At 44.4% G+C, this 25,691-nt stretch overlaps 1 protein-coding gene across 2 annotated transcripts in view; it reads left to right on the top strand.

The window, feature by feature from the left end:
- The window catches only part of LOC124003509 (protein bassoon-like), a 130,146-nt gene that overhangs the window by 33,616 nt on the left and 70,839 nt on the right, over positions 1-25,691 (top strand). The gene's annotated exons all lie outside the window — the stretch shown is intronic.

The raw sequence follows: 25,691 nt of genomic DNA, 5'->3' as shown, positions 1-25,691 counted from the left end.
GGATGCCATTAGGGACATTGACATGGCCAATACAACTAAATTAGGTTTGATCCTTTCTGAGTAATAGATGACTCATTCATTAATATCAATGAGTCATAATGAACGACCTATGGTGATTCACAAGGCAGTGTGAGTGACTCACCCCTTTAACCCTCTTAACCCACGGTTGTAAAAATACAACGCTGCCTAAATTGCATCCAGTACCGGTCCTAAACTTAACAAATCATGTCAAACACTACCGAGTTCGTCTCCTTAGACCCAAACAGTAGTATTTGGTGTGTGTCAGTATTATTGTGGCATCAGTAGCCTCTGAAACATTAGAAAAGTGTCCACTCGTCTGAGATCCCACTGGTCCCCTACACAAGCACACTGTCTGACTCCCGAGTGGCGCAGCGGTCTAAGCCAGAGGCGTCACTACAGACTCTGGTTTGTATCACAATCGGCCGCGATCGGGAGTCCCATAGGGCGGCACGCAATTGGCCCAGCGTTGGGAGGGTTTGGCCGGGGTAGGCCGTCATTGTAAAATAAGAATTTGTTCTTAACTTTCTTGCCGAGTTAAATAAAGGTTCAATAAACAACTATAAATGAACAAGCATACTGTATGTTGGTAGCCATCCATGCAAGCCCATGACGTGACATTATTTTTATTGTCTTCTCTAAGATGATTATGTCGATTTTTTTTTTGTGTGTTTATTGAGAAACAAACATTCTGAGATAGAGGTAGTTGTGTAAGTATTCCAAAAACACATAATTGCACTTAAAGGTTTGCAAATCTGAGACATGGGGCCACATTCATATGTTAATGCAGGAGTAAGTGAGATTGTTTCCTTTCCAAATAATGCAAATATGGAAAACAAAATGCTTTGATGTTCTCTCTACGTATCAAAAGAACAAACATTTATATATATATATATATTAAAGGATTGGTTTATGAGGTCAGAATACTGCCATAGACAACCATTCATTTTATGGTGAAGAAGTAAGATAGGATGGCTATCTCTCCAAGTTCAACTAGAAAGGACAACCAAATATTACTGAAAACAAATTCGATGTTCTCCATACATAGAAAACCCACAAAATACTTGATCCTTCAAAAAAGTATGAATTTGTTAGCAAAATACTAACATTTGGAAAGATCCAAAATTGATCAATTTAGCTATTTCAGACAAAATATGACCTCATTTTAAATGTATATACCGTAAGACAATTTTTTCCATCACATGTCAATGCTTTTGATCCAATTTGATGTGATTTAAAAAGAATATATAATAAAAATTTGTCCCGCCATTGAAGCTCAATGGTGCATTTTTGCAAAGCTTACATATAAACTTCAAATGACAAAAAGTAATTATTTTTATCATTGGCCTATTAGAAGTATTTCTAAAGGGTAATACATTTTTTATCCTCATTTGGATTTTTGCTTGGGTCTCACAGGGTTAAAGGTGCACCCCATGATTCTTTCCAATAGAACCACCCCCCCAAAAAAAGACCGCTCGTTAGAACAGAGGCTCGTTAGGCTTTCAGGCCAATCAGGAGTCAGGCCAATCACAGAGCTTAATTATGCAAATCAGGCCCAATTGAATGATGGCAGTAATAACAAGATTAGTGGCCGGTGTTGGGCTTGTTATGGGCCTGCCTTGTCTTCCTCGGCATCTGGCTGGCAGTAGCAGTGGCTCCGGCCAATTATAGATAGATAGATAGATAGATAGATAGATAGATAGATAGATAGATAGATAGATAGATAGATAGATAGAGATAGATAAATCGCTATGGAAACACGGAGCTATCGTTTGTCAGGTACTGCTTTGATGCCTGGGTGGATTCAGAAGCAGCTGAACAAGCCGAGTCGATGAGTTTCATGAGACGTCCAAAGAGTACAGAAAGTTTTGACGTGATGTGATGAGATGTCTCGCCGTGGTGTTGTGCAACTCTACGGCAGCGTCAATCAACCTGTGTGCGTTTGAAGATTGCATCAGCAGGCTAGGTTTTGTTTGGGCTCTATAGTGGCAGATTCGGATGTAAATGTAATTGGTACAATGCCTATGTTGTATCTGTATCTGCAGGTTTGTTGGTAAGGGCTAGAGAACTGGGTAAGGAGAGTGCTGATTCTTCTGTATGCTTCCCCGACTAACACACACAAACACTCTCCCTCTTTTTTCCTGCCTTCTCCCTCTTTCCTGTCCTGGATGTAGGCTAACCCTCTCTTGATCTCTCTCACCCTCCCTCTAGGTTTATTACACTCTCTCTCTCTCTCTCTCTCTCTCTCTCTCTCTCTCTCTCTCTCTCTCTCTCTCTCTCTCTCTCTCTCTCTCTCTCTCTCTCTCTCTCTCTCTCTCTCTCACCCTCCCTCTAGGTTTATTTGTGGCCTTTCTCTCTCTCTCTCACACCTTCTCTCTCTCTTGTCCTGGCTGTAGGCTAACACTCTCTCTCTCTCGTCCTAGCTGTAGGCTAACCCTCTCTCTCTCTCTCTCTCTCTCTCTCTCTCTCTCTCTCTCTCTCTCTCTCTCTCTCTCTCTCTCTCTCTCTCTCTCTCGTCCTGGCTGTAGGCTAACCCTCTCTTGATCTCTCTCACCCTCCCTCTAGGTTTATTTGTGGCTGTCCTCTCTCTCTGCCTCACACCTTCTCTCTCTCTCTCTCTGTCTCTCTCTCTCTGTCTCTCTCTCTCTCTCTCTCTCTGTCTCTCTCTCGTCCTGACTGTAGGCTAACCCTCTCTTGATCTCTCTCACCCTCCCTCTAGGTTTATTTGTGGCCATCCTCTCTCTCTCTCTCTCTCTCTCTCTCTCTCTCTCTCTCTCTCTCTCTCTCTCTCTCTCTCTCTCACCTTCTCTCCTTCTCTCTCTCTCTCTCTCTCTCTCTCTCTCTCTCTCTCTCGTCCTGGCTGTAGGCTAACCCTCTCTCTCGCTCTTTCTCGTCCTGGCTGTAGGCTAACCCTCTTTCTCTCTATCTCTCTCTCTCTCTCGTCCTGGCTGTAGGCTAACCCTCTCTCTTTCTGTCTCTCTGTCTCTCGTCCTGGCTGTAGGCTAACCCTCTCTTGATCTCTCTCACCCTCCTCTAGGTTTATTTGTGACCGTCCTCTCTCTCTGTCTCTTTCTCTCTCTTTCTCTCTCGCTCTCTCTGGGTGTGGCTGTAATTGGCCTAATGCATGGGGAAAGGAGGAGAGGAGCAGCCCCACTGCACTAGACAGCTCCTATAGCCCAGACTCCGTCCTGGGGTCCCCCCTGGGGCACGTTTTGGTTTTTGACCTAGCATTACACAGCTGATTTAAATGACCAACTAAGTCATCATCAAGCTTTGATTAGTCGAATCCGCTGTGTAGTGGACCCTGCTCAAGCCAACCCACATTCAGCACCCCTGCATTACACAGCTCCTCCAGCCAATCCAAATTCAGCACCACATCACCGGACAGCTCCTATAGCCGTCCCCCATTCAGCACCACCTCACCGGACAGCTCCTTTAGCCAACCAGCATTCAGCACCACACCATTTGACAGGTTCTTTAGCCCAGTGGTTCTCAAACCTCTCCTCGGAGATCCCCAAATGTTTCAAAATGTTGTTGTAGTCCTGAACTAACTCACCTGATTCACCTAGTCAAGGACTTTATGAATAGCTGACAAATTGAATCAGGTGTGCTAGCTCTGGAATAGATCAAATACATGGAATGGCTGGGGGTCGCTTAGGAAAGGTTTGAGAACCACTGCTCTAGCCAACCCACATTCCCCACCATACAGACAGCTCCACTAGCCAACCCATATTCCCCTCGGGTCTAGCAGGTGCTGCCTTTGACCAATCAGAACATTTCATCGCTTGTCTCTACATTTAAGCGGGACCACTGTAGACCAGTCAGTGGTTTACATGGTGTACTCTACAATACATTGTTTCATTGCGTACAGGCTTGGGCATTGGGATCTGTCATTGTGTTTGTGTGTATTTGTGTGTGTGTGGTTATTTTAAGAAGTCTAATCTTTCATGGGCAGATGCACGTAACATAACTGGCATCGTAGCATCTGTCAACAGATGAGACAACTAAACAAGGAACTTTGTTCCAGTGTGCAGATTTTCCATCACTGGTCATTTAGACAAATCCCGATTTTTGCAGGTGTTCGCATCTTTCGAAATCCGGAGGAGGAGGGAACACCTGGCCCATAGACATCGTTCCGCTTCCGCTCCTCGTCTTAGTAGCTTCTCTAAAACCCGGGCGCAATTATGCACGATTTTAGTTCTCGAAGAAAACCCGGAAATCTTTACACTCTGAGAATAGGTTTCCAAAAGGGTTCTTCGGCTATCCCCGTACGAGAACCCTTTTTGGTTCCAGGATGAACCCCTTTTGGTTCCAGGTAGAACTCGTTTGGGGTCTTCGAAGGGTTATCCTACGGGGACAGCCGAAGAACCCTTTTAGGTTTTAGATAACACCTTTTTTCCCCCTACGAATGTGGGGTAGAAAATCTGGGATTATTTTGGGGATTACAATTCCTCTCAGCCCTATGGGAGCCATAATGCATAATTAATTGCCATTTGATATATGGACTGTACTGTAGTGTATATCAAATGAGCACTTAGCTCCCATTTTAATCTGTACAGTTTACTGAAAAGAGAGCGAGAAAGACAGTGTGTGTGTGAGAGAGAGAGCATGGAAGTGAGAGATGAAGAGAGGTAGCGGGAGGGAGAAAAAGAAAGTGCGAGACAGAGATAATGACTGAGAGGAGAGAGAGAGAGAGAAAGAGATTTTATAAGTAACTGCCAAAATATAGGAAACACCAAAATAAAAAAGTGTCTCAATAGGGTGTTGGGCCACAATGAGACAGAACAGCTTCAATGCACCTACTTGCTTTATTAACTCAGGAACCACACCTGTGTGGAAGCACCTACTTTCAAACTACTATTTTACTCAAGTGTTTCCTTTATTTTGTCAGTTACCTCTACGTTACAGCAGCCTATGTGATTCACATCAATCAGAGCTGTGGGATTTCTATGGGTCTCTAGTGAATAAGATGTCCTTGTGAGTGTGTGTGTGTTAGTTACTTCCCCAATGCTGGCTTTCAGGGGAGATTATTCTATTGTAATCTGTATTATTCTCGTGTATTCTATATTATTATATTGTCATTGTTCCTCTGGTTGTGCAGGTAAATAAAACAACATAAATTGTTGTTGTTTTTCTACTGATGTGAGCAGACTGGTCTAATTTACATCTGGGTCTAAATGGAGTTGGTGGTGTGTGTGTATGATCGCTCCTGGTTGTGTGTGTCTGCTCCTAGGTGTGTGTGTGTGTGTGATTGCGATATTACCAGATTTACTGACATTTATACAAATGTAAAATGTCACAGCGCACTGCGAACAGCGTCTATAAAAGACCGACCATGACAGACCACAAACAATGTGTTTGTGGTCCTGCAGGCAGGTGTGTGAGTGTGTGTGTGTGCAGAGGAGTGTGAAGCTTTATCCTCTTGTGTCTAAGACTGCCAATGGCACCCTATTCCCTATGTGGTGCACTACTTTAGACCTGAGCCAATAGAACTCTCGTCAAAAGTTGTGCACTAAATAGGGAATAGGGTGCCATTTGGCACAAATCCTTAGATTTTCCTCAAGGCACATATAATAGAGAATGTTACTGTGACTCAAATAACTATGATTATAGTGTCAGTCCCGATACTTCTAGTCGATATTCACATCATAAAAAGGAATTCTCCTCAACCACGTCCACAAATCGGGGAAAACAAACGTTCTTTCCCATTGACCTCCATGGTAAAAGAGCTAACGTTGTCGTTGATTGTTTTATATGAAGTCGGAAGTTTACATACACTTAGGTTGGAGCCATTAAAACTTGTTTTTCAACCACTCCACACATTTCTTGTTAACAAACTATAGTTTTAGCAAGTCGGTTAGGACATCTACTTTGTGCGTGACACAAGTAATTTTTACCAACAATTGTTTACAGACAGATTATTTCACTGTATCACAATTCCAGTGGGTCAGAAGTTTACATGCACTAAGTTGACTGTGCCTTTAAACAGCTTGGAAAATTCCAGAAAATTATGTCATGGCTTTAGAAGCTTCTGATAGGCTAATTGACATTATTTGAGTCAATTGGAGGTGTACCTGTGGATGTATTTCAAGACCTACCTTCAAACTCAGTGCCTCTTTGCTTGACATCTGGGAAAATCTAAAGAAATCAGCCAAGACGTCAGAAAAACATTTGTAGACCTCCACAAGTCTGATTCATCCTTAGGAGCAATTTCCCAACGCCTGAAGGTACCACGTTCATCTGTACAAACAAGAGTACGCAGGTATAAACACCATGGGACCACGCAGCCGTCATACCGCTCTGGAAGGAGATGCGTTCTGTCTCCTAGAGATGAACATACTTTGGTGCGAAAAGTGCAATGCCAGAACAACAGCAAAGAACCTTGTGAAGATGCTGGAGGAAACAGGTACAAAAGTATCTATATCCACAGTAAAACGAGTCCTATATCGACATAACCTGAAAGGCCGCTCAGTAAGGAAGAAGTCACTGCTCCAAAACAGCAACCTGCACATGGGGACAACGATTGTACTTTTTGGAGAAATGTCCTCTGGTCTGATGAAACAAAAATAGAACTGTTTGGCCATAATGACTATCGTTATGTTTGGAGGAAAAAGGGGTCTTGCAAGCCGAAGAACAACATCCCAACTATGAAGCACGGGGGTGCAGAATCATGTTGTGAGGGGTGCTTTGCTGCAGGAGGGACTGGTGCACTTCACAAAGATGGCATCATTAGGGAGGGTTAAAGCTTGGTCGCAAATGGGTCTTCCAAATGGACAATGACCGCAAGCATACTTCCAAAGTTGTGGCAAAATGTCTTAAGGACAACAAAGTCAAGGTATTGGAGAGGCCATCACAAAGCCCTGACCTCGATCCTACAGACAATTTGTGGGCTGATCTGAAAATGCTTGTTTGAGCAAGGAGGCCTACAAACCTGACTCAGTTACACCAGCTCTGTCAGGAGAAATGGGCCAAAATTCACCCAACGTATCGTGAGAAGCTTGTGGAAGGCTACGCAAAATGTTTGACCCAAGTGAAACAATTTAACGGCATTGCTACCAAATACTAATTGAGTGTATGTAAACTTCTGACCCACTGGGAATGTGATGAAAGAAATAAAATCTGAAATAAATCCTTCTCTCTACTATTATTCTGACATTTCACATTCTTAAAATAATGTATCCTAACTAAACTAAGACAGTGAATCTTTACTAGGATTAAATGTCAGGAATTGTGAAATACTGAGTTTAAATGTATTTGGCTAAGGTGTATGTAAACTTCTGACTTCAACTGTAGAAATAACAAAATATGCCGAAAAGCTGCTGTGTTGTTCAATGTAACCAGGTATAAAATCCCGACCTACGGTTGGGTTTGCAATGCTCCCACATAGGGAAATGGAGAATGTGAGAAGAACCCTGTGGCCTCACGCTATTCGACGTGTGAAATGTGGGTACCAGGGGTCCAAGTAGGGTACACATAGCTAGGTTCATCACAGGTAATCAATGCCGATTTTAGCATGTAAATCTTGGTGTGGCAAAAAAAATAAACAATATGGGATGCATGCCAGCAAAACCACTACTGCCGTGGAAATTTATCCTGAAGAGATAATTGTTTTCATTTCTTCAAACAATCATCTTTTTTTTAAAACAGTTTAATTATTGCAATAATGAAGAGGTTCGACCCCACACCCTTGAGTGTTGGACCGAGTTACCTAACCTTTACACAAATGCAGAGTTCTTTATATAGCTGACACTAAGAATGCTTAGTCATGATTGGTTCAACCCCTCCCATGCAGACCCAGGAGCATCATAGGCCACTTTGTGTTCATCCTGTTATGTGCACGGGTTGTTGTCTTAACCCCACCCTGGCTTAGTTTCCCAGTTGCAAGGATGATTTTGAGACAATGATTGATTGTTCTACTCTTAAACTATCACTAGTAAAACACATTATTGTCTATGCAATGCAGTCTTGAACTTATTTGTCAGCTCAAGCCATCTCTAGTGACCATACGCCCAGATTAGGGAATCAGAGTGGAGACCATAAAAACACAGACACTAGTAGGACAGAAATGTATTACTATTAGTTTAATATGAATTGTTAACCATTAATATCAAATAGATCAGGTAAATATGTCATTTTTCTCACACACTACAACACTAAACAATACATTAATTGCACTAAACTGTGCCCACAAACTGTGCCTACATAAAGCTGTCTCAACATAAAGCCGTCTCTTACTACTGCTACACCTGCTTATCAGTGGACCCTTGTCTGGCAGGGAAACAGTTAATTCAGCCTTATTTATAACTGATATGGCTGACTTGCTTAAACAAATGTTGTTTCTAATGTCAATTTAGATGTATAAACTATGGCATAAGGGGACAACGAGCGGTAATCCGTCATTTCGTTTAAGACATTAATGAGCGAGCTAGGATGGACGCAGTCAATACAACTATTTGTTTAGCACTTTTGAAATGTACAGCGACAGCATTCAGAACATTCAGAACGCTCTTACTTTGTTCTCCCTGTACACCAAGTCAGAACCGTAGGATAAGTGAAGGGGGCGTACACAACGAAAGCTCTTACAAAATTTGATGATTACGTTTTTCTAAATCAGGTTATAGGCTACATGTGTACCACCAAGTCAGAACATTAGGGAAATTAAGAGGGGTAAGAGACCAAATTATTAGGGTGAGGCACATACACTTAGTATTACTTTCTTAGCTACAGTATACATATCTCCCTGGCATATTGCATCATTTATGCAGCAGCATACAATACATTTTTGGACTCACCTTGTTGTGCTGTGCTCACTTGAACAGGAAGGTGGCACGGCGGTCCTTCCTGGGCCAACTTTGTCATTAAAGTCTGGCATTCTCTGGATTTATGGTGCTTTCAAGACAACTGGGAACTAAAAAAAAACAATGTTGAATCATGACGATGTTATTGATCTTTAGGCCGTAGCTCTGGAAAGAGGCCAGAGTTCCCGACTTACAATTCCAAGTTGGATGAACGTTCAAAACGTATTTCCCAGTTTGAGCTATTTTTTTTCCCCGGAATTCCCAGTTGTCTTGAACTCACTGAAGTCAAGTTTTCACAGTTTCGAGTTACCAGTTGTTTTGTGCGCGGCACAAATCATGCTTCATTGACAGCACGGCAAATGTTGAATGTCTATCATTTTAAACTTCGAAAAGAGACACATAATACCAGATTTGGGACCACACAGCCACTCCACTGAATAGCAGGCTAGTGATTGCTTTGCAATGCTTGCAGTTAGACACTGTAACTGATTTCTTCCAAACCACTCATTGATGAATTTGCGATTTCCAACTTGTTGTATGTTTATGTCCAGTGACAGATGCACACTGATACGTTTGATCTATTATTTATCTTTATATGACAAGGATTAAAAAGGATTTTCCAGTAGATTGTCGACTTGATTCATGATGATGACTGCTAGCTAAGATTTTGAAAGTATGATGTTGACAACAGTCCAATCAAAGCTACTGTAGATATAATGTTATTTGATGTCATTTTATCTGTGGCCAATGACCTTGAGACTTCTTGGATGGGCACTTCTAAAATATCTCCATGGCACCACCCAAGGGGCTTGAATTCTCGAGGTCTACCCTTAGACTTGGCAGTGAAGTACTGTGCCCACGAATGACCGAACACTGAGCTAATCATGGCGCAACTAGAGAACATTACCAACAGCTACGCTCCTTATCTTCCACTGGCTGCCCCACCACCACAGAAAGCACTGAGCAAGGCTGCAACACCTGCATTTTGGAGCTGCCTTTACTCAAGAAAGTTTGCAAATACTTATTAATGCCAAAATAACATGCTAAACAGGTAAGTCCAAAAACGTTTTTTTTTTCTAAAAATGTGTGGCTTAAAACAGGTGTCTGCCCCACCTGCCCTGATTGACAGGTCGCCACTGCAGGTAAGACATCATTTTTAGTATTGTCCATTTGTAACGCCACTGTATAGTCCATTTTGTTTGTGTTGGTCTTGGCTAGCTTAGTGTTCCGGTCGGTAGCTAGCTAGCGCTCACTCACGTGGATGCTAGCACGTCATGAAACGGGGCATGAGGGAAGCCCAACAATATAAAACATTTCTAAATAGTAAGAATGCTCGGGAGCAGGCAATGTCGAAAAGTCATCTTTAGACATGTTGTACTTTTCTTAAATGTACCTTTTGTAATTGACTAAAACAATCAGACAACAAAAAATGTGCATTTGAAAAAACTTTTGCTGCGAGCCAGTGGGGTAAACTAGGCAACCACAGGTTGTATTCCCCACAGGCAGCCAGGGCCGCCATGTTCTATCTAATACCGAATGGGACTATACTTTAATAATGGCAGGAAATGGTTACCTTCCACTGCTTACAGTTCTGTCCCCTTTAGCAGTATTTACATCCGAAATGGCACCCTACTCCCTATATAGTGCACTACTTTTGACCAGGGCTATGGTCAAAAGTGTTGCACTTTTTTGCAACCATTGAAAAGGACACAGAGAGAGATGGGCCCTGAGTGGGTTGTTAGTGAGGGTACTAGATCCTTCATAGAACAGTACAGAAAGTGCATGGAGAGGAATAGAAAATATAGCTCATCAATAATTTATCCAGGGAGAACATTATAAATAGTGTATGAAATGTGGAACAGGGAGAGTGCTGCGTTTGATCCCTGGTGTTCAGAGAGAGAGTGTGTGTGTGTGTGTGTGTTGGGGGATTGTGTGTGTGTGTGTGTGTGTGTGTGAGATGCTGTTTCACTAGCGTCAGGGCATTTATTTTGGTCACTGTCAACATCACCCCTAGTGTGTTGGGGCTTCACGTGCACAGTGATAATGGGACATATGAAGTACTTCATCCAATGAGTGCTTGGGGTTTTGTAGAGCTGTGACAACTTAGGCCAAATATGTGTGATGACACTCCCTGCAGGTCGCTATCTCTATTTATGTCCATCTCAGACCATTAGACACCATTTTGTAAGAACTCCTCCTATCCATGCAGGTTGAAGATAAAAACCGGCTTCGTTTGAAGTGTTCCTCGTTTTAAGTAGTTGTATATACGAGATACTCATGGTATACATCGTCCGACGAAATGCTTACTTGCAGGTTCCTTCTGGACAATGCAACAACAATCAGAAATAATATAAGATAAGAATACGGACATAAAGTCAACGGCTCAGTATAATATCATATTTTTTTAGCACAAGTATAATACAGGAAGGCACCATGTATAGTCCAACATTTACACGTGTTTTGGGAAGGGGGGGATTGAGCAGTATAACAAGAGTCTGGTTGAAGCAGTTATGATGTATACTGTATATATGTATGGGTGTGTGTGTGTGTGTGCATGAGTGAGTGCATTTGTGCTAAGGTGCAGAGAGTCAGTGCAGGTTGTCAGTCCAGTTCAATTTTCAGCAGTCTGAAGGCTTGTAGACAGAAACTGTCTCGGAGCTTGTTGGTATCAGACCTCATGCTCCGATACCGTCTGCCTGACGATAAAGGAGAGAACAGCTCGTGGCTGGGTTGTGTGGGGTCCTTGATGATGCTGTGCACCTTCCTCTGGCACTGTTTCGAGTAGATGTCCTGGATGGGTGGGAGCACGGTCCTAGTGATGTACTGGGCCATCTTGACTACCCACCGGAGGGTCTTGCGGTCATGGACGGAGCAATCCCCGTACCAGACCGTGATGCAACCAGCTCTCGATGGTGCAACGGTCGTATTAGGAGAGGACTCGGGTCAGCTTGATGAATTTCTTCAGCTGCCTTAGGAAGTAGAGACTCTGTTGTTCTTGGTCCTTTGATACCAGTGGTGGCTGGTGAGCGGACATGTCAAAGACAGGCCAATCACAATGGCTGGAATGGAATAAATACAGTATATATTGAACATATGGAAACCATGTGTTTGATACCTTTTCCATTTCAGCCAATACGACGAGCCTGTCCTCCTATATCTCTGCCCGCCAAGTAAAAACCTAGGTACAGTATCCAATCTAAATCACCAAGACACGGTGGCTATGATCAGTCCACTCCTTTGTCTGGGCTCTTCTTTGGCCCTCCATGGCCCCTGAGTGGCCCTTGTGATATCCAGGCAGAGACCCCTGTAGCCAGTGGCTGTATTCAAATAGCAACACTAGTCTAGCACAATACTTAGAATTAAGGCATTGTAATAGATATGGATTGTGGTATGCTAGTATGGTCATTGGAACCTAGTGGGTGTGTGGCTGCAGCCTGACTGACCCGGGGATTACTGACCCTCTGACCAGCCAATTGATTTGCCTCTTGTAGTTCAGGGATTATGGCTGTGTAAAAGGGCCTGGGACTGCCAGGAACTGCTCACTGCTCACACAGACACACGCACGGCACGCACGCATAATGTAACACGCACTCTCGCTTGCTAATTTTGTTTCCCATGGACCCCCCCCCCCCCTCCCCCTCCTCCTCCACCCCCCTAAAATACACAGGAGTGCCTAGCTGTGACAGAGCAAATATGAACAGTCTAGTAGGTGTAGACTAGACAAAGGGGGAAGAGGGTTACCCTCTGTAATGCAGTCTCAGTGGAACACATTAGCTCACAGATTGATCTTTCTCTTTCAGTAAATATCAAGCTCGTCCACACGGTAAGGCTGTGTCTAACATACATTCTAGGCCTCTATAAGACATAGACACTAAGTAGACATAGACACTAAGCAGACATAGACACTAAGGATATTTGCAGTAACACAGTCGTTTAGCCTACAGTATAACATTTGGTCCTGTGTCGAATATACATTTGACATAAAATAGATAATACATATATAGTTGTAGGAAATAACACAGCTCCTTGACATACATTTATATTTTTATGAATGACATTATGAGCAACATTAAATGCTCCTTTAGGGGTGGCAGGTAGCCTAATGGTTAGAGCGTTGGGCCAGTAACCGAAAGGTTGCTGGATCGAATCCCCAAGCTGACAAGGTAAAAATCTGTCGTTCTGCCCCTTGTCCAGGGGCAGAACAAATCATTGCAAATAAGAATGTGTTCTTAACTGACTTGCCTAGCTAAATAAAGGTTAAATGAAATAAATATAGCCTCCACTCCTCGTCCTAACTAGGCCACAACGTTGACTAAGACCGAAGATTCCCATTCGCCCACAGCTATGCTGCCTCCTGCCACAGTCGCACAATGCTCCAGTTTAGCTTCGTCTCCATCACGACTGGCATGTGAAGACCTTGATAACACACCAGCCGTTCTCACATGATAGAACATGCCTGGACACGCCTGGCCATGGCACAACATGGCTGCATCCCAAATGTCTTCTGTAAAGCAGTGCACAATATACGTAATAGGGTGCCATTTGGGAGGCAGGCCCATGGCTTCTGTGTTGTCAAAAAAAGCAAACAATGGAATGATAGCGGAACATGCCAGAACATTTGGGAGCATGTCGGAACATGCCCGGAACATTGGGGAGCATGCTAGATCGGGAAGTGTTGCTGCCTGGGTGATGGCACTAGCTAGGCTCTCTTCCACAAGAGGCCCATACTGAGCCAGATGGCTGCTGGCATGTTGGCACCGTCCATCCAGGCCTGCCACACTATGCCCAGTCTGCCTGGTCTCTCTCATAGGAAGTAGGGAGAGGGGCTGAGGGGGTGATGAAACACCAACGCAGAGCAAACCCCCCCACACCCTACCTCGGCAGCATGGAGCCAGAGTGCGTTTCCATCACTGCCGTAAGGCACTCGCACACGTTCGCGTGCGAACCCCCTCAGCCAAATTAACAGAATAGGCTATTTCAGCCACACCCGTTGCTGACAGGTGTATATAATCGAGCACACAGCCATACAATGTTAATAGACAAACATTGGCAGTACAATGACCCGTAATGAAGTGCTCAGTGAATTTCACCGTGGTACCGGTGGGTGCCACCTTTCCAACAAGTCAGTTAGTCAAATTGTGGAGTGGTGTAAAGCCCACCGCCATTGGACTCTGGAGCAGTGGAAACGCATTCTCTGGAGTGATGAATCACGCTTCATCTGGCAGTCCGACGCATTAATCTGGGTTTGGCAGATGCCGGGAGAATGCTACCTGCCTGAATGCATAGTGCCAACTGTCAAGTTTGGTGGAAGAGGAATAATGGTCTGAGGCTGTTTTTCATGGTTCGGGCTAGGACCCTTAGTTCTTAGTTCCAGCAAAGGGAAATCTACAGCATACATGACATTCTAGACGATTCTGTGCTTCCAACTTTGTGGCAACAGTTTGGGGAAGGCCCTTTCCTGTTTCAGCATGACAATGCCCCCGTGCACAAAGCAAGGTCTATACAGAAATGGTTTGTCGAAATAGGTGTGGAAGAACTTGACTGGCCTGCACAGTTCCCTGACATGAACCCCATCAGATACCTTTGGGATGAATTAGAACCCTGACTGCGAGCCAGGCCTAATCTCCCAACATCAGTGAATGACCTCACTAATGCTCTTGTGGCTGAATGGAAGCAAGTCCCCACAGCAATATTCCAACATCTAGTAGAATGCGTTCCCAGAAGAGTGGAGGCTGTTATAGTAGCAAAGGGGGGACCAACTCTATATTAATGCCCATGATTTTGGAATGAGATGTTCGACGAGCAGGTGTCCACATTCTTTTGGCCATGCAGTGTAGACAAAGGCATGTGCTAACGGATGTGGGCACGCCTACGCGAACGCCAGCTGCACACACACACACACACACACACACACACACACACACACACACACACACACACACACACACACACACACACACACACACACACACACACACACACACACACACACACACACACACACACACACACACACACACACACACACACACACACACACACACACACACACACACAGGCGTCAAATTAAGCCCCATAGAGAGCTCTCCTGCATGGCTCTGCTATGCCAAATGAAAAGGATGAGCATGAAGTCATACTATCTCCCCACTGGGACCATGGGTTTAGATGGCCTGCCTAATTCTCCCGTGATGATGAGACAGACTAGATCCCAAATGGCACCCTATTCCCCATATAGTACATTACTTTTGACCAGAGCCCTATGGGCCTTGGTCAAAAGTAGTGCACCACATAGGGATTAGCAGTGCCATTTAGACCTCACACAGGCAGCATCTTCTGAACCATATTTTATCAGCAACGTAATTAGCTTCCATCTTAACTATACACCATTAATAGCATTACAAGGCATTGATCTAGTGCACTGTGTCCCTGGCCTGGGTCGTATTCATTAGTGCAAACCGTACCGAACCGTTTTGCAACGAGAATTTGAGTTTGTTATTGGACAAGTTCAGCTAGTCCCTCCCCGTGTCCGTGCATTTTCTTCGGTTTGCTGTGTAGGGGGTGCACATCACAATCACATCAGTGCATTATTGTGCCTGGCGGTCACACTCTTTATTTCTCTGTTTATCTCCCTTCTCCATCTTGCTGGTCGTTTGTTTCTCTGTATCGCTCTGTTGCTGTTCATCTGGGTGTATCAGCTCCTCTCCTCTGCTCTTTCCATGTCTTCTCTCGTTCCCCTCTCTCTCTCTCCCTCCCCCTGTCTCCCCGCCTCAGTAGGAGGCTGCTTGCCGTTGACACATTGATTGAATTGCCAATTACTGCCGGTTGAATTGCTTGCAGTTGTTGTTGCAACACGAGCACTCAGCCCTCCTGATGCCCACACTGTTGACTGTTGATTTAGCAGCAACAGCTCAGAGAGGCAGCAGTTAGGACCTGCTACACATGGGAGGACGGAGGAGGCTTGTATGTGTGGTGTATGTGTCGGAGAAAGAGACGAGGAGAGGTAGAATGGGGGGGGCAGGAGAGAGAGAGATGGGGGGAGTGAGAGAGAGAGAGAGAGAGGGGGGAGTGAGAGAGAGATGGGGGTGAGAGAGAGAGAGAGAGAGAGAGAGAGAGAGAGAGAGAGAGGGGGGGGGTGAGAGAGAGAGAGATGGGGGGGGAGTGAGAGAGAGAGATGGGGGAGTGAGAGAGAGAGATGGGGGAGTGAGAGAGAGAGAGATAGATGGGGGAGTGAGAGAGAGGGGGGGCAGGAGAGAGAGATGGGGGGGAGTGAGAGGGGGAAGAAAGAAGATAATAGAAGTGGTAGAGTGAGAAGGATGATGTAGGGTGACCTAATAGGCCAGGGTGTTGGCGCTTGTAATCCGTGTTAAGGGAATACTGCTATCCCCATTGAGCATGGTGCTTAACCTCAACACACCATTGTAAAGATCCACCCACACAAATACATGTCACCGGAGAATAGTCTGGAGTGAGCCTTGTAAGATGATTAAGCAGGGCAACAATGTTGAAAACAATGCATTAAATGTCTGATGAGTGAGTCAGAAGCCCAATCTGATTTAAAGGAGAAATTCACTATTTAGGTTCCCAATCTGTATTTTGTATGTAAATTTACTCCACCAGAAATTGATTTCCTGAGCCTCATTCTGGAGTTCCGGGGCGTCCCAAAAACATGAACAAAGACTGCAAAAACACACAAATACGTCTTATTACAAATGGCAAAGCTCTCAGTATCGTGATGCTGGTCTCTAGATGCTGTACGCATGACATTTTGTCATACTGGACTTTATCCACAACGTTCTAGTCCATTTTGTTGAAGTCAACTGATCATTTCTGACGTGTGCATATTGGCCCTTCTCAACAATGCAGAGAGAGAGAGAGATAATAGAGAAATAATAGAAAAGTAAAACGCGTAATAATACAAGTAATAATAGATACACAATTCAAACACTTATCAAGAGAACATCCCTGGTCTTCCCTGCTGCATCTGATTTGTCGGACTCACTCAACACGAATGCTTTGTCTATAAATGATGTCTGAGTGTTAGTGTGTCCCTGGCAATTCGTCAATAAAAAAAACAAGAAAGTGGTGCCGTCTGGTTTGCTTTAATATAAGGAATTTGAAGTGATTTACACTTTTACTTTTGGATACATAAGTATATTTAAAACCAAACACTTTTAGACTTTTACTCAAGTAGTATTTTACTGGGTGACTTTCACTTTTTACTTCAGTCATTTTCTATTAAGGTATTTTTACTTTTTACTCAGGTATGACAATTGAGTAATTTTTACAGCATAACTAGGAATAAAGGTACACATAGTAAACAGTAGCAGCAGCGTATTTGATGAGTCAAAAAAGGGTCAATGTAGATAGTTATCCGGACTAACTATTTAGCAGTCTTATGGCTTGGGGGTAGAAGCTGTTCAGGGTTCTGTTGGTTCCAGACTCGGTGCATCGGTACCACTTGCCGTGTGGTTGTAGAGACAACAGTCTATGACTTGGGTGGCTGGAGTCTTTGACAATTTTTAGGGCCTTCTCTGACCACGCCTGGTATAGTGGCCCTGGATGGCAAAGAGCTCGGCCCCAGTGATGTACTGGGCCGTACGCACTACCCTCTATAGCTCCTTGCGGTTAGAGGCCGAGCAATTGCCATACCAAGTGGTGATGCAGCCTGTCAAGATGCTCTCAATGGTGCAGATGTAGAACTTTTTGATGATCTGAGGGCCCATGCCAAATCTTTTCAGCCTCCTGAGGGGGAAGAGGTGTTGCTGTGCCCTCTTCACAACTGTCTTGGTGTGTTTGGATCATGATAGATCCTTAGAGATGTGGACACCGAGGAACTTAAAGCTCTCGACCCGCTCCACTACAGTCTGTCGATGTGAATGGGGGCATGCTCGGCCCTCCAATTTCTATAGTCTACAATCAGCTCCCTTGTCTTGCGGACGTTGAGGGAGAGGTAGGTGTACTGGCACCACACTGCCAGGTCTCTGACCTCCTCCCCATAAGCTGTCTCATCATCGTTGGTGATCAGGCGTACTGCCGCTGTGTCGTCAGAAAACTTAATGAAGGGGTCGGAGTCGTGTGCGGTCATGCAGTCGTGGGTGAACAGGGAGTGTTAAGGGTCAGCATAGCGGATGTGTTGTTGTCTCCCCTCACCAGCTGGGGACGGCCCGTCAGGAAGTCCAGGATCCAGTTGCAACGGTGGGTGTTCAGTCCCAGTGTCCTTAGCTTAGTGATGAGCTTGGAGGGCACTATGGTGTTGAACACCGAGCTGTAGTCAATGAACATTATTCTCACGTAGGTGTTCCTTTTGTCAAGTGGGAATCTGCAGTCTGGAATACAATAGAGATTGCAAGAGATTGTGACATCGGTGGATCTGTTGGGGCGGTATGCGAATTGGAGTGGGTCCAGGTTGTCTCGGATGATGGTGTTGATGTGAGCCATGATCAGCCTTTCAAAGCATTTCATGGCTACAGATATGCGTGCTACAGAGCGATAGTCATTTAGACAGGTTACCTTGCCGTTCTTGGGCACATTGACTATGTTGGTATGCTTGAAACATGTAGGTATTACATACTGGGTTGGGGAGAGGTTGAAAATGTCAGTGAAGACACTTGCCAGCTGGGCTACACATGCTCAGAATACGCATCCTGGTAATCCGTCTGTAAATGTTAACCTGTTTTAAAGGTCTTTCTCACATCGGCTATGTAGAGCGTGTTCACACAGTCGTCCAGAACAGCTGGTACTCTCATACATGGTTCATTGTTGCTTGCCTCAAAGCAAGCGTAGAAGGCATTTAGCCCTCTACGGCAAGACAATAGTCAGACTCTAGTCGAGGGATTGTAACCTACTTGATGCAGCCTGAGAATCACAAATGTTTCCCCAACTCCCAGGTACAGAGAGAGGGTTCAGAGATGATTTTCTACAGATAGTGTCTATATTTTGTTATGTATTTCATCTGTGAAATAAAACTCTTGTACACGTTCTTCATCCCTCAATTGGAAATGTATTATTTCCCCCAAAAATATCATTCAAAGTTATTATACTGTTTTTGGTCTTGTTATACTTCCATAGCACAGGTGTTTTCAAGGCTATATGTTACATGTATAGTAAGGCCTATTTGATGTTGTACACATTGGCAGATATAAGAAGGATGTCAGTAAACAAATAAAAAACAAATGAATGAGAAAGGGAGCTATAGAAAGGGAAGGGAATGGTGATGAGCCATCGTTGGAAGGTTCATCAAAGGATTCTGAATGCGCCATCTGCCTCCTTGAATCCAGTGTAGACACCGGTGGGTGAGGGGTACTTGTTGTGGATGGTGATGACGACGCAACTGGGTAACACTCGTCTCTGACCACGTCAAAGTCATTCGCCTTTCAATCCCCATTCCAAGACCACTGTAAACCACGAGTCTATATTGCACCCCCCCCCAAAAAAAAATTAACATGTTAGCTAGCGGTACGAAAGCAGAACAGAATAAAATGATGTTGAACATAAGGGTGACTGATTAGATATTTGACACAGGCTATGAATACTGCAATGCTGGGAAGTGTACTTATCACACACAAACTATCGGTACTTACTTTATTGACAGCTGACCATTGGTTCCCTCTGGCTAAGTTCTCTTTTTCCAGTTTATTTGTTGGCACATGGGAAAAAGTTTCTACAACTGCTGGGTTTATGAGGGCTGGAAAGTCATTGTAACTGGTTACACAGAGTAGGGTGGGCTCGCGTGTCAACGTTGTCTTGTCGCTGGACAATTCTAGATTTTCCAAGGCTGGTATAAGCAGGTTCATCTCCCTGCAGCGAAGACGGTTGTCTTCAGTGGGCATCGCTTGGCATTACCCACAGGTACACCATCATTTCCCAGATGTCCTGAGTCAGGCCTCAGCTGCTGGTTGAATATGTGCCTGAGCCGCTGCCTGCTCCATCTCTCTCTCTCTCTACTTTCTCTGTCATCTTCCATCTGTTTAAGATCCTCGTCTGTGTATTCCGGTTCAAATAAATATGGCTCGCCTGCAAATTCGAACATTTCCTCCTAGTATTCGTAGTCGAACATGTTGGTAATGGAGTAGTTTGAAAGAAAATATTATGAGCTAGCTTGTTAGATTAGCGACCGGCAGCTAGCTAGCAGCTCTCCGCATGTGTATTTCTCACCGTAAAGCATGGAGGAGGAGGTGTTGTGGTGTGGGGGTGCTTGCTGATGACACTGTCTGTGATTTATTTAGAATTAACCAGCATGGCTACCACAGCATTCTGCAGTGATACACCATCCCATATTGTTTGGGATTAGTGGAACTATCATTTGTTTTCAACAGGACAATTACCCAACACACCTCCAGGCTGTGTAAGGGCTATTTTACCAAGAAGGAGCGTGATGGAGTGTTGCATCAGATGTCCTGGCCTCCACAATACCTCGACCTCAACCAAACTGAGATGGTTTGGAATGAGTCGGACCGCAGAGTGAAGGAAAGCAGCCAACAAGTGCTCAGCATATGTGGAAACTCTTTCGAGACTGTTGTAAAAGCATTCCAGGTGAAGCTGGTTGAGAGAATGCCGAGATTGTGCAAAGCTGTCATCAAGGCAAAGGGTGGCTATTTGAAGAATCTCAAATATAAAATATATTTTGATTTGTTTAACACTTTTTTGTTTACTACATGATTCCATATGTGTTATTTCATAGTTTGGATGTCTATATAGTAAAAATAGTACAAATAAAGAAAAACCCTTGGATGAGTAGGTGTTCTAAAACTTTTGACTGGTAGTGTACATGTTTGCGCGTCAATATGCACGTTCGGAAATGATGGATTACAAATTGGTGGGTGGATCAAGTTCGGTATGACACAATTTAATTTGTACAGCGTGTAAAGACCTGCATCATGATACTGAGAGCTTTGCTGTTTAAATTATGTATTTGGGTGTTTTTAGAGCCTTTCTACATGTTTCTGGACACCCTGGATCTCCAGAATGAGGCTCAGAAAGTAAATTTCTGGTGGAGTATGATTCTCAAAAACAAGTGAAATTGCAAAGAAAAACTGTCTGGAATCTACAAAATGCCATTTACATCATAAATACAGATTAGGGTCCTAAATAGTGAAATTCTCCTTTAAGGTGGCACTTTGTTTATGTGTAACAATTACAGGCCTGGGCAACTCCAGTTCTCGGGGGCCTGATTGGTGTCACACTTTGACCCCAGCCCCAGCTAACACACCTGACTCCAATAATCAACTAATCATGATCTTCAGTTAAAAACGCAATTAGTTTAAATCAGGTGTGTTTGCTAGGGATGGGGGAAAAGTGTGACACCATTCAGGCCCCAGAGGAATGGAATTGCCCAGGCCTGCGGGTGCAGGAATAATTCAGATGGATTCAACAGCACTGCACTAAATATTGATCATTTCAGGTCCATTTAAATCAGTCCACCTTAAATCTGTTTATTTTTATTTTTATCCTGCCCTTCCCTGTTCCTAACGTGATTTGGGCTTGGCCAATAAAAACAAGTGTGGTGACAACAGGAAGTGGAGGTGTCAAACAACTGTGACAGCTTCCTGTGTGGATTAATGTGGCACCCAGCACATATGTTTACTGGTTTTGGAGGAGCTTAAACGCCAACCCCCGACTCTGCTCTGTGGCCTTTGTGTTGGGAGATCGGCAGGCAGGGGGCTCAAAGCTGGCTTATCCAGGAGACTTTCACACAGCATCTCTACTGTATGCCAAAGATTTGCTTGGTTATTCGTTTGGTATTAGGGGGTGGTTTTCTAGTCTACAGATACTGCAGTGGTCTATATCTAAGGGCTGCTTTGATTTCTCATTGGATGCTGTGGACTGTAGACATACATTTTTTATGAGATGACTGGGTGGTCAGCCTCTAGCTGTGCTGAGGTCTATCTGCCCTGAAGCAATATAAGCTCTCTGTTGATGAATATAATGTACTTTCCAGAGAGCACAGCCACTGACCATATTGAACTCTGGTTACCTCTCCTCTCTGGTTCTTTTCCATGGTCCTCCTGTTCTGAAGATGCCCTTCATTCCTTATTTCCCTCTTTCGGTTTCTCTCTTTCGGTTTCTCTCTCTCTCGGTTTCTCTACCTCTCTCTCTCTCTGTGTGTGTCTGATGAGGGATGGAGAGCCTATAAGGAATACTCTGCGTTGGCTTAATCACCTCTTCACTACTCATCATCGTCAAGGCCTGGTGGCTGTGCTAACAAGCTCCAGCGATGCTCCAGGGGCCCTTTGCTGCGCCGTGTCTCTCCCTGCTGTCAGAGGCTCAGAGGTGGGGTGGACCAGGTCCTCCACCCCCTCTTCCACGTTGAGTCCCCTTGTCTCTCCACATCATTCACCTCGTTTGCACTCCTCTTCCGCCTGCACTGTTCCCCAAAGCACCTCAGACATGTGACTGTACACCCACTAACTCTGGCATTAGTACGGAGAGAAAGGAGGAGAGGAGGAGGAGTGCGCAAGAGAAAGGGCAAAGGAAAGTGTGAAACAATGCAAAAAACAAATGTGGTATCTTCGAAGAATCCTTTTTGGTTCCAGGTACCTGGAACCAAGAAGTGTTGTACCTAGGGCCATGTTGTTGTTGGTCCTATTTATCTATTTAGCCTGAATCCAAAGTGATATGCTCTGTTTCACCATTGTTTCACTTCACAATACAGAGCATATCTTTTTGGATTCCAGGCTACTATCCAGCAGCACTCAGCCAAGAGTACATGTCCTCCCACAGCCTCCCACAGTTCCCATTAGTAGAAGCACTACAGCTCCCACAGTGAGAGAGACCACAGAGCTCACTCAGTGGAAATAGACATCCATTGGGATAATTATTGTTAGGCCTTTTAAACGTCACAGGGCTAGATTCTGTGTCCCACATGGCACCATATTCCCTTTATAGTGCACTACTTTTGATCAAGGCCCATAGGGAACCCGGGTCCCATTTGGAACACACAATAGTATCAGTGGGTTGGACTGGGGGCATTTACAATAGATCATTGTGTCACTGTAAGAGAACAGTCTTTTTTATAGAAGCAGTGAACCGACCTCTATATATACGCCTCTGTGCTGGAGCTTTACGATTAAGTCGTTTTGTCTCTTACTGTAAAGTTCAATCCAGGTTTAGAGAGAGGCAGGTAGGTTATGCCGCTCTGCATGTTCTTCTGTTTGAAGGCTTGGGTACTGCAAGCTCTTTTTAGAGGAAGATGAAATATTAATAGGTAGATTAGTGAGATCACAGGGCTTTTTTGGTGCACGTTTAATAAGAGATACCACTGAAGGTACAGTAGGGATTACGCATCAGCGCTAGCAGGACAGACCCAGCGGGCAAAACTAGTCGAAACTGGTTGAAATGACCTCATTACACAACCACAAACTGATATCACTATGATGTCATTTCATTCTGCTTTGCCCGCTGGTGAGGAGTGGTGTATTTTGGTATCTGACGTTAGCTTCCTGGACCACAGGTTAGAGTTTGACCTTTGAACCCTGGGTAGGTGCCCCTCACTTTCACTCCCTCGTTTAATTAACCCTTAGTGTCCAATCTGACCTCGCAGCTAGGCTCAGAAATTAGCGCGAATGAGCACGAACCAACAGAGCCACCATCTTGGATGCAGTTGGCCCAAATAGCCACCATGTTGGTTCTAATTTCAGCCGTAAGACATTCCTTTGCCTGTTGTGTCATTCCCTAGGCCCAGGATCTGGGATCTGCCAGTAGATAAGCCCAAAGGACCACCATTCTGATTCTAATATGAGCCTGATGGACTCCATTTAAAAAAAATCTAAATTGAGGCCAGTTTCTGTATCCAGGCCCTAATGAGTGCCACGGAGTCAATGTGTCTGGGAAGTCAGAACAACTGTCTTTTTTAAATTGCTGTTCTGGCTCTAATTTGGACTGCTCTATTAATCAGTGTGATGTTGCTGAGAGATGTCTGTCTGTCTGTCTGTCTGTCTGTCTGTCTGTCTGTCTGTCTGTCTGTCTGTCTGTCTGTCTGTCTGTCTGTCTGTCTGTCTGTCTGTCTGTCTGTCTGTCTGTCTGTCTGTCTGTCTGTCTGTCTGTCTGTCTGTCTGTCTGTCTGTCTGTCTGTCTGTCTGTCTGTCTGTCTGTCTGTCTGTCTGTCTGTCTGTCTGTCTGTCTGTCTGTCTGTCTGTCTGTCTGTCTGTCTGAGTGTGTTAAATGTGTTTTATAGTATGCACACTACATAGGGAATGGGGTTCCATTTGTGATATAGCCTAGGTTCTGGTAACAGGTGCTACAACATTTGAGTAGGAATGTCAAGCAGTGTCTTTGAGCGTCTTTGTTAAACAAATACACACACGCACGCACACACACTCACATGATTGAGATAATAGATACTGCTAATACAGATGATTGCTTTGCTGAGAACTTCCTGGGCTCTCTGTCAGCATTTAATCACACCACATTCTGATTGGCCGGTGTGTAAATCTCCCTCAATTTGATTTGGCAGCATAAATTGTTCTCAACCCCCCTTTGGCCAGGACTTGCCACCATTAGAAGCGACTCCTTCAGCCCATGTGCTGACTGAAGGATTGCTAGACTTGAAAAAGACGTCCTGAGAGGAAGAGAAAGAGTGATGGCGAGGACAGGAGTAGGGAACGAGTGGCGGAGAGGATCTCTCTTTTTTTCTAATTTGTCACGTAAAGATGAGGTTATAGACGGAATGAGCAGAGAGTGAGATATCCCCAGTACTTATCTGAGCTGAACCCCGCGTGTCAGTGTGTGCATCATGCCGTGTGCTGCCTGACTCTGTGGCAAGGGGGGATTAAACACTAATTCATCCTCCTTATACTCCCCGCAAACTAGCAGATTTGACAGATTGACCGTAAAACTAAGAGCATGAAATAAAGAGAAAACATGTTCTGTGTGTGTGTTGTGATCTGTGTGTGTCCGTGTGTTTACAGTATTAGTCTGTGTGTTGTTAATGAGAGAAGGGAAAACAGAGAGCGAGTAGAAATAGAGGGGGCTTTTGGAACACTCAGTCCAGAAACAAATAGCTCTTCCCACACTCCTGTTCAGCACTCCTCTTCCTTCGATCTCGCCTTCCTCTCTAATTAAATGGACACACAGTGTATCAAAATCAAATCAAATTGTATTTGTCACATGCGCCGGACACAACACCTTACCGTGAAATGCTTACTTACAAGCTCTTAACCATCAATGCAGTTCAAGAAATAGAGTTAGGTAAATATTTACTAAATAAACTAAAGTAATGAAATTAAAATAAAACAGTAACACAAGAAAATGACATAACAATAATGAGGCTATATACAGGGGGTACCAGTACCGAGTCATGTGTGGGGTTACAGGTTAGTCAAGGTCATTTGTAAAGTGACTATGTATAGATATAAAAAACAGCAAGTAGCAGCAGTGTAAAAAAAGGGGCGGGTATCAATGTAAATAGTCCAGGTGGCCATTTGATTAATTGTTCAGCAGTCTTATGGCTTTGGGGTAGAAGCTGTTAAGGAGCCTTTCGGCCCGAGACTTGGCGCTCCTGTACCGCCTGCCTTGCGGTATCAGAAAGAATAGTCTATGACGTGGTTGAGTCTTTGACAATTTTCTGGGCCTTCCTCTGACACCGCCTAGCATTATTGATGAAGCAGTCAATTGCCGAGCCGTTGCCATACCAGGCGATGATTTCAACCGGTCACGATGCTCTCGATGGTGCAGCTGTAGAACGTTTTGAGGATCTGGGGACCCATGCCAAATTCTTTCAGTCTCCCGAGGGGGAAAAGGTGTTGTCGTGCCCTGTTCACAACTGTCTTGGCGTGTTTAGACCATGATAGTTTGTTGGAGATGTAGACACCAAGGAACTTGAAACTCTCGACCCACTGGACTACAGCCCCATCGATATTAATGGAGGTATGTTTGGCC

Source organism: Oncorhynchus gorbuscha, linkage group LG18 (assembly GCF_021184085.1).
Source record: "Oncorhynchus gorbuscha isolate QuinsamMale2020 ecotype Even-year linkage group LG18, OgorEven_v1.0, whole genome shotgun sequence".
In the NCBI taxonomy this organism is placed as follows: Eukaryota; Metazoa; Chordata; class Actinopteri; order Salmoniformes; family Salmonidae; genus Oncorhynchus; species Oncorhynchus gorbuscha.
Note: the sequence above shows the minus strand (reverse complement) of the source record. Positions and strands in the feature narration are given on the sequence as shown.